The following is a 10,054-nucleotide window of genomic DNA, read 5'->3' as shown; positions in this document are numbered from 1 at the left end:
GGACGATGAGTCAATCACGAAGACTGGTTTGGAGGTGGGTCGCTCGTGCATGTTGAACTCCCCCTTCCCCCCTTTTTTTCTAAACACCCGGGTTTTTGAATCGCGCGTCTGCTGTCTGAATCACGCGTCGTGGTGGCTCAAAAGATTGTTGGAAGTGACGCAATAAAAAAAGCCAGCAAAACCTCTTAAGCTGAATAGCTGCAAGCATAAAATAGCACGAGCAGACAACATATGTTTGTATAATACGCATTTAATACGCAGAGCAATTTAACGGAAACAAGTGCACCTGATTACGTCCGTAGACATCTGCAGAGCAATTTGCAAACAAGGCGAGGCGGTGTGGTCGGGGCGGCTCGACGCGCCAGCGAGGTAACTTGGTGGCGGCGACTTGTGGTGGCAGAACCGGTTCAACCCGGTGGCGGATATCAGCGGAGGATGGTCAGCGCCAGCAACTCACACCCAGGAGGATGAGACCACGACGTCGGGCTTCGGCAGCGGAGACGGTAGCCTCTGGCGCAGTGGTATGGCGTTGGTTGGGGAGCCCATCGCTACTCAAGGCGTAGCTAGGCGGGTCAACGGAACAGATCAACAGAGCAGTCCGAGCCCTTGGAGAATCTGCTTCCGGGTCGTAATCTCCCTTTTTTCTTTTCTTTTTAAGCTGGACATGAAACAGGCCATTGGGAGATTCACGTGATGAACTTGACTGATTTTTGGTGCATGCCTTTTGTCTTATTCCTTTCCATCTAAATAGGTACTTCCTCCATTCCACAATGTAGTACTTCCTTTTTTTCCGTGCTTCAACTTTGACCTTAAATTTAACTACCAAAACCGATTGCGGTGGGAGCAAAAATTATATCAGTGAATTCATATTCAGAAGAAGTTCTCAATTATATAATTTTTTTCTCCCACCGCAGTTGGTCTCGTTGGTTAAATTTATGGTCAAAGTTGGACCTCGGGAAGCGCGGGCGCACTATATTTTGGAATGAAGGGAGTAGTAGTATTATTCCTTGGTTCCCGTGTGAACATTGCTCTGCTGTTTTGGCCTATACCTGGGACGCAGAGTAGTAGTATTTGATTCTTATGAGGAAATAGACTGCCCCCGGCCTGGCGGTAGCAGGAGCAGCGATTTGTCTAATCACTGGGTGATCTGATGCCTTTGAAGTAGCCATCAATTGGTACTTATAGCAGTACTAGTTTTGATCTTCACTTGATTTATCTTTGTATCCCCGCGGACTAGCAACACAAAACAGTCTCGGGACATTGAACAGGTAACCCAGCCGCAACAATTTTACGGATTCGGCGGATCGGACAGTGGCAACCCTTTGCCCGCTTCAATGGAAACTGTGACTTACAGCTTGCAGGACTCGGTGAGTCTCCCATCGGTTTGGACAGATCGTCTTGCGTCGGCGGTGAACCGGACACAAAACCCTAAAAAAAATTAATCTTAATCTCGTATTTCCCTCCGACTACTTGCCACGGAGATGATGTATCTTCTTCTGCGCCGGTTCTTCTTCATCCAGCACATCACGAACTTTTTTGATCCCTGTAAAGATTTCTTCAAGAACTCATCACCACCGTGCGCGAGCCCCACGGTGGGCGCCAACTGTCGTGGAATTGTCACGGCACATGTCCTTAGTGTCAGGACTTAGTCGCGAGGCCAACGCATCTATGTGGTAGCTTAAGAGGGGTTGAGCGGGACGAGAGACGCGATGTTTTACCCAGGTTCGGCCCCTCACGGTGGAGGTAAAAGCCTACATCCTGCTTCATTAATATTGATGATGATGATCACGGTTACAAGAGTGCTTTATCTCAAGAGCTATTGTCTAAACCTAACTTGTCCAACTTGTGGAACTTGTCAATCTTGTCCCTCTTGGGGTACCCTGCCCCTCCTTATATATGTTGAAGGGGCGGTTTACATGACTAGTCCTATTAGGATTAGGATTACTCTATTACAAGTGGAGTCCTAGTCTTGCTTCCTTTGTAAGGAAATATTCCTTGTGCTTTCCTCATAAACCAGCCCATCATTAAACGTGAACCGGCCTTCTGGGCCTTGGTCCTCGTCATCCATCTGACCCTCCCGCCAGGTCACCAGTGAGCCATAATGACCAGGCGGGTTGCTTGTAAACCGCCAGGTCAGGGCGGGTCGCCAGTGAACCGCCAAGTGTCAGCCGGATCTCAAGTAAACCGCCAAGTCCAGCCGGGTTACACTTCCGGCCGGTTTACGCCGCGGGGTATATCCCCGACAAGTCCCGACCGCCACCTCCCCTCATCCCGCGGACGACGCCGAGGTGCTGTCTCACGAGGCACCGGGTCGAGGGGAGACAGTCCCGGAGGTGCCTCAAGGCGGCCTCCCGGACTCCGGGAGCCGAGGGGACAAGGCCCCTGAGAGCTCCGAGTTCGGCCCTCAGCCGAACACCGCGCCGGAACCTCCAGTGGTTCCGGGCTCGGGCAGGCGGCCTCCTTCTAAGAGGGGCGAGACGCCTGTACCGGCGACCTTTGTCCATCTAGAGGTGCCGGACAATCTGCTGGAAGCGCTTCGCAGCGCTTCCATCGACGAGGAGCACCGTACTATCATGAGTGCGGTGATCCGGAAGGTTCAGTCCGCCAAGAGTGGATTGACTGAAGCCTGTGCCAGCCTTCTAACAGGCTTTGAGGTAAGTGTTTGAAATATAGGAAAATATTACCGCATAGACAGCAGCCCCTGATGCTATGTTCGGTGTTCACAAAGAAAAGCCAAACAGAGGATCAAACAATATCGTAGGAGTCTAATATGAGTATGTCAATATGCGTATGCAGGCTTCGCTGCTGGCATCCGCCGCACTGACTGCGGAGGTCGACGTACTAAAGCAGGAGCTTAAAGGGTCCCAAGACGAGCTCGGTCTTGCCAAGAGGCAGCTCGAGGAGAACAAAGATAAGTAGTACCTAGTCTGTGGATATGTATAAAAAGAATGCGATTGCAAAATGACAGGATCATCGTGAATTTGCCAGGGGCCACGACCGAAGTGGTGGCCCTAAAGCAAGCGTTGTCCGAGGCCAAAGATAAAACGGCCAAGGAGCGCACCGAGCGAGAAAAGCAAGAGGCTTGGGTGGGCGAGGTGCAGCAAGAGCTCCAGGCTCTCGTGACGAAGCACGAGGCGTTGGAGCTTGACTCGAAGACGCGAGAGTCTGAGCTTGCCGCGGCCCTCGAGAGCGCAAAAAGTGCCAAGGCCGAAGCCCAAAAGGCCCTCCAGGAGATCGACGGAATGAAGAAGATAGTGGCGGGTAAGGCATTCTATATGCAGAGTAAGCATGTAAAAGTAAATTACCGATTACTTACCCGAATTCGGAGCTCTCCAGGAGCATTCGCAGATTTGCCCCGCAGCGTGTCGGATGCCGCATAGTTTTACCAAGCCGAGGAGGGAAGCTCAACGGAGAAGCTATTCTGGTCTCAGTATACTGAGACCGAACACCCGATTCCCCTAAGCGACCAGCTAAAGCAGCTGGTCGAGCTGCACAAGGCGGCCGAACAGGCCATGAAGGGCCTTATAGTCCGGCTATGGCCTGGCGACGCCCTTCCGAACAGCTACTTCGGCCTGGTGAGGCGGCTTGTGGATGTCTGCCCACGGCTGGAGGTCGTCAAGCGGTCCATCTACATCGAAGGTGCACGCCGGGCTTTCGCACGTGTGAAGGTGCAGTGGGCGAAGCTAGACGCTGTGAAGCTGATCAAGGAAGGGCCGCCGCAGGGCAAGGAGCATCGCACCCCCGAAATTTATTATGAGGGTGTCCTGAAGGGTTCCTATCTTGTAGCGGACGAATGTTCAAAGGATGTAATATTTGAGTAAACTTGCTCGTGTGATCCTGTATGATGAAAACTTGTTTCATATGCGCTATGCAACGCTTGTGTGAATTTAAAATATTACCTTCTGGTTGGCTGTTTATCCAATCTGAGAGATGGCTAGTCCTCGGCTTCTACCCCCATGCCACGAGTGCTGGGGTGTTCGGGATAAACCTGAGTACTCTTGTTCCCATGTTTGGGTCCTTCGAGGGAGGTGCTCAGCACAACGAACAAGGTAACCGGACTAATAATGCTTTATAACTCTCACTTAGCCATAGAATTCTATAATTTTAAATTTCGGCGAAGCCCCTGGTATTTGGAAGGCCGAATTCGGGGCGTGATACACGCCTTTTAAGCCGGACAGGGCCGGCCCCTCGCTCCAAGCGGCATAAGTCTTTAGGGACTCGAAAACCTCGCCGAACAGCGACCAGTCTCTCGCCTTATCATGACAGTCAGTTTTAGCTTTCTCTACTGAGGTGCTTAGCCCAGCAGAACCGGGGCACAATCGCAGTAGTTCTCCTAGCACTACCTTAGCCGATAGAGCGGAACATAAGGTACCAAAACATAGGAGCCGGGCAAACCCAACATTTGACCAAAGACATGATTCGGAGCTGATGCATATAATGCTATAAGTTCGGGGTGCCGCACTTGTGAAAGTGTTTGGACTTTTCACACCATATTGTGGGGTACGTAAGCCCCTGGTGTATTGGCCGTACCAAAGTGTACGGTTGCAAGGCGTCATTAATGAACACATATATGTATAACAAGAATGCAATAATAGTCGCAATGTTATGCATTGTTTATTCAAAAAGGTGCGTTTAAAGCAGAATGATACAGATGGTGCGATAAGCAAAGAGTAGGACTATGTCCCTTCCAAGGGCAAGCTGAGGAATAGTATTAAATCAAATATTTCGCTCGTTATTGTAATCCACCTGGGAATTCCGTGGTGTGACGTAGCTTTCTGCCTCCTTGGTTGCTGCATCATGTGTTCGGCAATAGTGCTGCCGGACAGGGTTTCCAGAGATTAAGGTCCTGAAAAAGAGAAAAATAACCAAACAGGAAGCCCCTAGTGCGGTTTAAGCCACGTCTTGGGGCATGCCGCAGTTGTGCCCCCCTCCCCACCTGTGCCCATGGTATTTTTAATGCGTAATTATGTATGCGTGGCACGAGTTTCGCCATTCGGCTGGGACTGGGGTGGGGACCGCATTGCTACGCGAGCTCAGATCGCGCCAGGCGGTCTAGTTGCCAATTGCTCTGAGCGCGCTTGAAGGTGTCCGGGTCTTGAAATGCCGAACTGGTGGATTGCCTTGAGAGGTTGCTTTGCGCTTCTGCTGCGAGGGCCGCGGTGTGATCCTCCGTTCAGAGAGAGCGCTCTGTGTTTCCATTGACTGTAATAACCCCGCGAGGTCCTGGCATCTTGAGCTTGAGGTATGCATAATGCGGTACCGCATTGAATCTCGCAAATGCGGTTCGCCCGAGCAGTGCATGATAACCACTGCGGAACGGGACTATATCAAAGATTAACTCTTCACTTCGGAAGTTATCTGGGGATCCGAAGACCACTTCTAGTGTAATTGAGCCTGTGCAATGGGCCTCTACGCCTGGAATGATGCATTTAAAGGTCGTTTTTGTGGGTTTGATCTGTGAGGGATCTTATACCCATTTTGCGCACTGTGTCCTGATAAAGCAGGTTCAGGCTGCTGCCGCCATCCATAAGGACTCGAGTGAGGTGAAATCCGTCAATGATTGGGTCCAGAACCAGTGCGGCGAATCCTCCATGACGGATACTAGTGAGATGGTCCCTGCTATCGAAAGTGATCGGATAGGAGGACCATGGGTTGAACTTTGGGGCGACTGGCTCCAACGCATATACGTCCCTGAGCGCACGCTTTCGCTCCCTCTTGGGGATGTGGGTTGCGTATATCATGTTCACCATCCGCACTTGTGGGGGAAACCTCTTCTGTCCTCCGGTGTGTGGCTGTCGGGGCTCCTCCTCGTCATCGCTATGTGGCCCCTTGTCCTTATTTTCGGCAATTAACTTGCCGGCCTGCTTGAACACCCAACAATCCATGTTGGTGTGATTGGCTGGCTTTTCTGGGGTGCCGTATATTTGACACGAGCGATCGAGTATACGGTCCAAGCTGGACGGACCCGGCGTACTTTGTTTGAATGGCTTTTTCCGCTGACCGGGTTTAGAGCCTTTGAATCCGGCATTGACTGTCGTATCCTCGATATTATTGCTGTTAATGCGGCGCTTATGTTTGTTGCGACGTGACCTGCTATTGTCGTCCTTGGTATCCGAAGTACCATGGTCCTTTGATATGTTATTACTGCGAGCCAGCCAGCTGTCTTCTCCCGCACAAAAGCGGGTCATGAGTGTCGTGAGGGCTGCCATAGATTTCGGTTTTTTCCTAACCAAGGTGCCGGGCTAGCCATTCATCGCGGATGTTGTGTTTGAAAGCCGCTAGGGCCTCTGCATACAGACAGTCGACGATTTGATTTTTCTTTGTTAGGAACCGAGTCCAGAATTGCCTGGCCGATTCTTCTGGCTGCTGAATTATGTGGCTCAAGTCATCGGCATCTGGTGGCCGCACATAAGTGCCCTGAAAGTTGTCGAGGAATGCGGCTTCCAGATCTTCCCAACAGCTGATGGACTCTGTTGGCAAGCTGTTAAGCCAATGCCGTGCTGGTCCCTTGAGCTTTAGTGGGAGGTATTTGATGGTGTGTAAGTCATCACCGCGGGCCATGTGGATGTGGAGGAGGAAATCCTCGATCCATACCGCGGGATCTGTTGTGCCGTCGTATGATTCAATATTTACAGGTTTGAAACCTTCTGGGATTTGATGATCCATTACTTCGTCTGTGAAGCATAAGGGGTGTGTGGCGCCTCTGTATTGGGCTATATCACGACGCAGCTCGAATGGGTCTTGCCCGTTGTGTTCGGCCCGGCCGGATTTACCTTTACTGTATCCGGCGTGATGTTTATCGTCTCACATGGTGGTGCGCCCTCGTGATCCGTAGATCGATCTTGCATGCTTTGCTTTATCCTCCAATATGTCTCGCAGGTCTGGCGTATCTCCCCATGCCTTTTTATTTGAATAGCGTCGGGATGCAGGCTGAGTTTTTGGCTAGAATGCCTCTCTATCGCGGCCACGAGGTGGCCGATCAGCCGCGTCATATGCTTCTTCCTCCAGTCGGGGTAGCAACCTGCATTTTGGGTAACTCTTGGAGGGGCGCTCGAGTTTATATTCCTCGGCTGCGAGGACTTCAGTCCATCTGTCAGCTAGCAGATCTTGATCAGCTTGAAGCTGCTGCTGCTTTTTCTTAAGGCTATTTGCCGTGGCAATAAGCCGGTGTTTGAAGCGCTCTTGTTCGACGGGATCCTCTGGCACGGCGTATTCGTCGTTGCCGAGGCTTGCCTCGCCTTCGGAGGGGGGCATGTAATTATCATCCTCCGCCTCTCCATCTGCCGCTCTCTCAGGAGGGCTGGCTCCTCCATCCTCCTGCTCTAAATCTTGCTGGAGGGGATTGTTGTTGTCTTCGGCACTATCCAGAGTGTTATTATCTCATGTGCCGGTATCACCACTTTTGCTTTGGCGGGACTTAGAGCGGCGCCGCTGACGTCGGCGCTTGGGTTGCTTCTTGGAGGGGTCATCCTCTGCTATCTCGTCGCCATTGCCTTCTTTGGGTGTATCCACCATGTATATATCGTATGATGAGGTGGCTGTCTAGTGCCCTATGGGCAGTGGTTCCTCTTCGTCTCCCGCATCGTCGTCCATACCATCAATGTCTTCGTAGTCGAAGTCGAGCATGTCGGTTAAGTCATCGACAATGGCTACTAAGTGGGTGGTGGGTGGGCCGCGAATTTCTTCGTCGTCCGCATCCCAGTCCTGCCGGACATAGTTCGGCCAGGATCCTCCTGACAAGGAGAGAGACCTTAATGAGTTCAGTATGTCGCCAAAGGGCGAGTGCTGAAAAATATCCGCGGAGATAAACTCCATGGTCGGCGCCCAATCGGATTCGATAGGAAGGGCGCAGGCGGTTCGGAGTCCGTGGCCGGAGAAGGATCCGGTAGTTTAACAACACGGCTCTCGTGCAAGGTAAGGTCGATGTTTGGCTCGATCGCCGCTGAGGGTAAGGCCTCCGTGGCGGGGTCCATGGACGGCGCAACTGGCTCCGAATTGAGGGTCGGAGCGGCTGCCTGTGCGATCTCCTGAACACTGTCCGACGGTAGAGCTAAATTGTACTCATCGTGACCGCGTGACGCACAAGGCAGAGGCTCGAATCCGTCGAAGATCAAGTCTCCACGGATATCGGTCGTGTATTTTAAGCTTCCAAACCTGACCTGGTGGCCAGGGGCGTACCTTTCAATCTGCTCCAGATGGCCAAGCGAATTGGCCCGTAGTGCAAAGCCGCCGAATACGAAGATCTGTCCGGGGAGAAAAGTCTCACCCTGGACTGCATCGCTATCGATGATAGTAGGAGCCATCGAGCCTAACGGCGACAACACAAGAGGAACTCTCAATGAAAGCACCAATGTCGGTGTCAAAACCGGCGGATCTCGGGTAGGGGGTCCCGAACTGTGCGTCTAAGGCGGATGGTAACAGGAGGCAGGGGACACAATGTTTTACCCAGGTTCGGGCCCTCTTGATGGAGGTAAAACCCTACGTCCTGCTTGATTAATATTGATGATATGGGTAGTACAAGAGTAGATCTACCACGAGATCAGAGAGGCTAAACCCTAGAAGCTAGCCTATGGTATGATTGTATGTTGTCCTACGGACTAAAACCCTCCGGTTTATATAGACACCGGAGAGGTTAGGGTTACACAAGGTCGGTTACAAAGGAGGAGATACACATATCTGTATTGCCTAGCTTGCCTTCCACGCCAAGTAGAGTCCCATCCGGACACGAGACGAAGTCTTCAATCCTGTATCTTCATAGTCTAACAGTCCGGCCAATGGAGATAGTCTGGCTGTCCGAAGACCCCCTAATCCAGGACTCCCACAGTGGTGGTGGCAACGGAGGGAGCCTAGGGTTGCCCTGAGGACAGTCCTCATGAGGCTGGTCCCTCTAGGGCCCTCGCGAGGCTGGCCCTACCAACGGTCCTTGCGAGGCTGATCGTGCCACTCTTGGCAGGGGTTGCAGCCCTCCCAGCATCGTCCACTTCGGCCTCCTCCACGGCCATAGCCTCGATCCTTGCACTCAGGGCGATGACCGAGGCGCTCGTTGTAGATGGACCGGAGCTCCTGACAATCGTTGGTATTGTGGTTGTGCACATTGTGGAAGACGCAGAACAAGCGGCTGCCCTTGGATGACTCCGGGTGATCGCAACCGCACTTTCATCTCTGGTTCGGCCGCGAGCACGACTGCCCCCTTGTGCTTCACATCCTTGGCCTTGACTTTCTTATCCTCCGGGCCATCTTCAGGGAGCTCGAAAGGGAGAGGCGTCCCTCCTCAGCTCTCGCACACTTGGTCGCCATGTTGACCATCTCCAGAGCCGTGCACAAGTCCTCGTGTATGGCGAGCTCCTCCTTCATCTTGATGTCTCGTACGCCATCAGTGAACACGGAGATGATGGCCTCGTCCAACACCTTGGGGATCTTGAGACGAACGATATTGAAGTGCTAGATGTACTTCTGCAGGGTCTCCCATGGCTGCTGCTTGATGCACCGCAGGTCACCCACAGCCGGTGGGCGGTCACGAGTGCCCTGGAAGTTGGCGACGAAATGCTCGCGCATCTCGTCCTAGGAGGAGATCGATCCCGCGGGCAGGTTCAGGAGCCACAAGCACGCGCCATCCTTGAGGGCCATGGGAAACCAGTTCGCCATAACCTTCTCATCGCCGTTGGCTGCCTCGATGCTCAGCTCGTAAAGCTGTAGGAACTCAGCAGGGTCGGGGGTGCTGTCGTAGCGCGGGGGAAAGTCGGGCTTGAACTTCCCCGGCCAGATGACGCTGCGCAGCTTAGGAGTGAAGGCCCGGCAACCCGATGTGGTCACGGGAGCCCGTCGTGGAGGCGGAGCCTGATCTTGGCGCTCGCGCGCCACAGCCACAGGCGGCGCACGGTCTTGACGTGGCAGTGCTGGGAGTGCACAAGCATCTTCTTGCGGCCATTGAACCACCTGGCAGCTTTCTCCTTCACGCGCCAGCGCCCTGCACGGCGGGTCACACCACGGGACCTTGCGCCTTGGCTTGACGATGGCGTCTTGACGGGGAGGCGAAGGAGGTGCTCTGTGGGCT

This window comes from Triticum urartu, chromosome 1 (genome assembly GCF_003073215.2).
Source record: "Triticum urartu cultivar G1812 chromosome 1, Tu2.1, whole genome shotgun sequence".
NCBI classification, from domain to species: Eukaryota; Viridiplantae; Streptophyta; class Magnoliopsida; order Poales; family Poaceae; genus Triticum; species Triticum urartu.
This window is presented reverse-complemented; position numbering follows the sequence as displayed.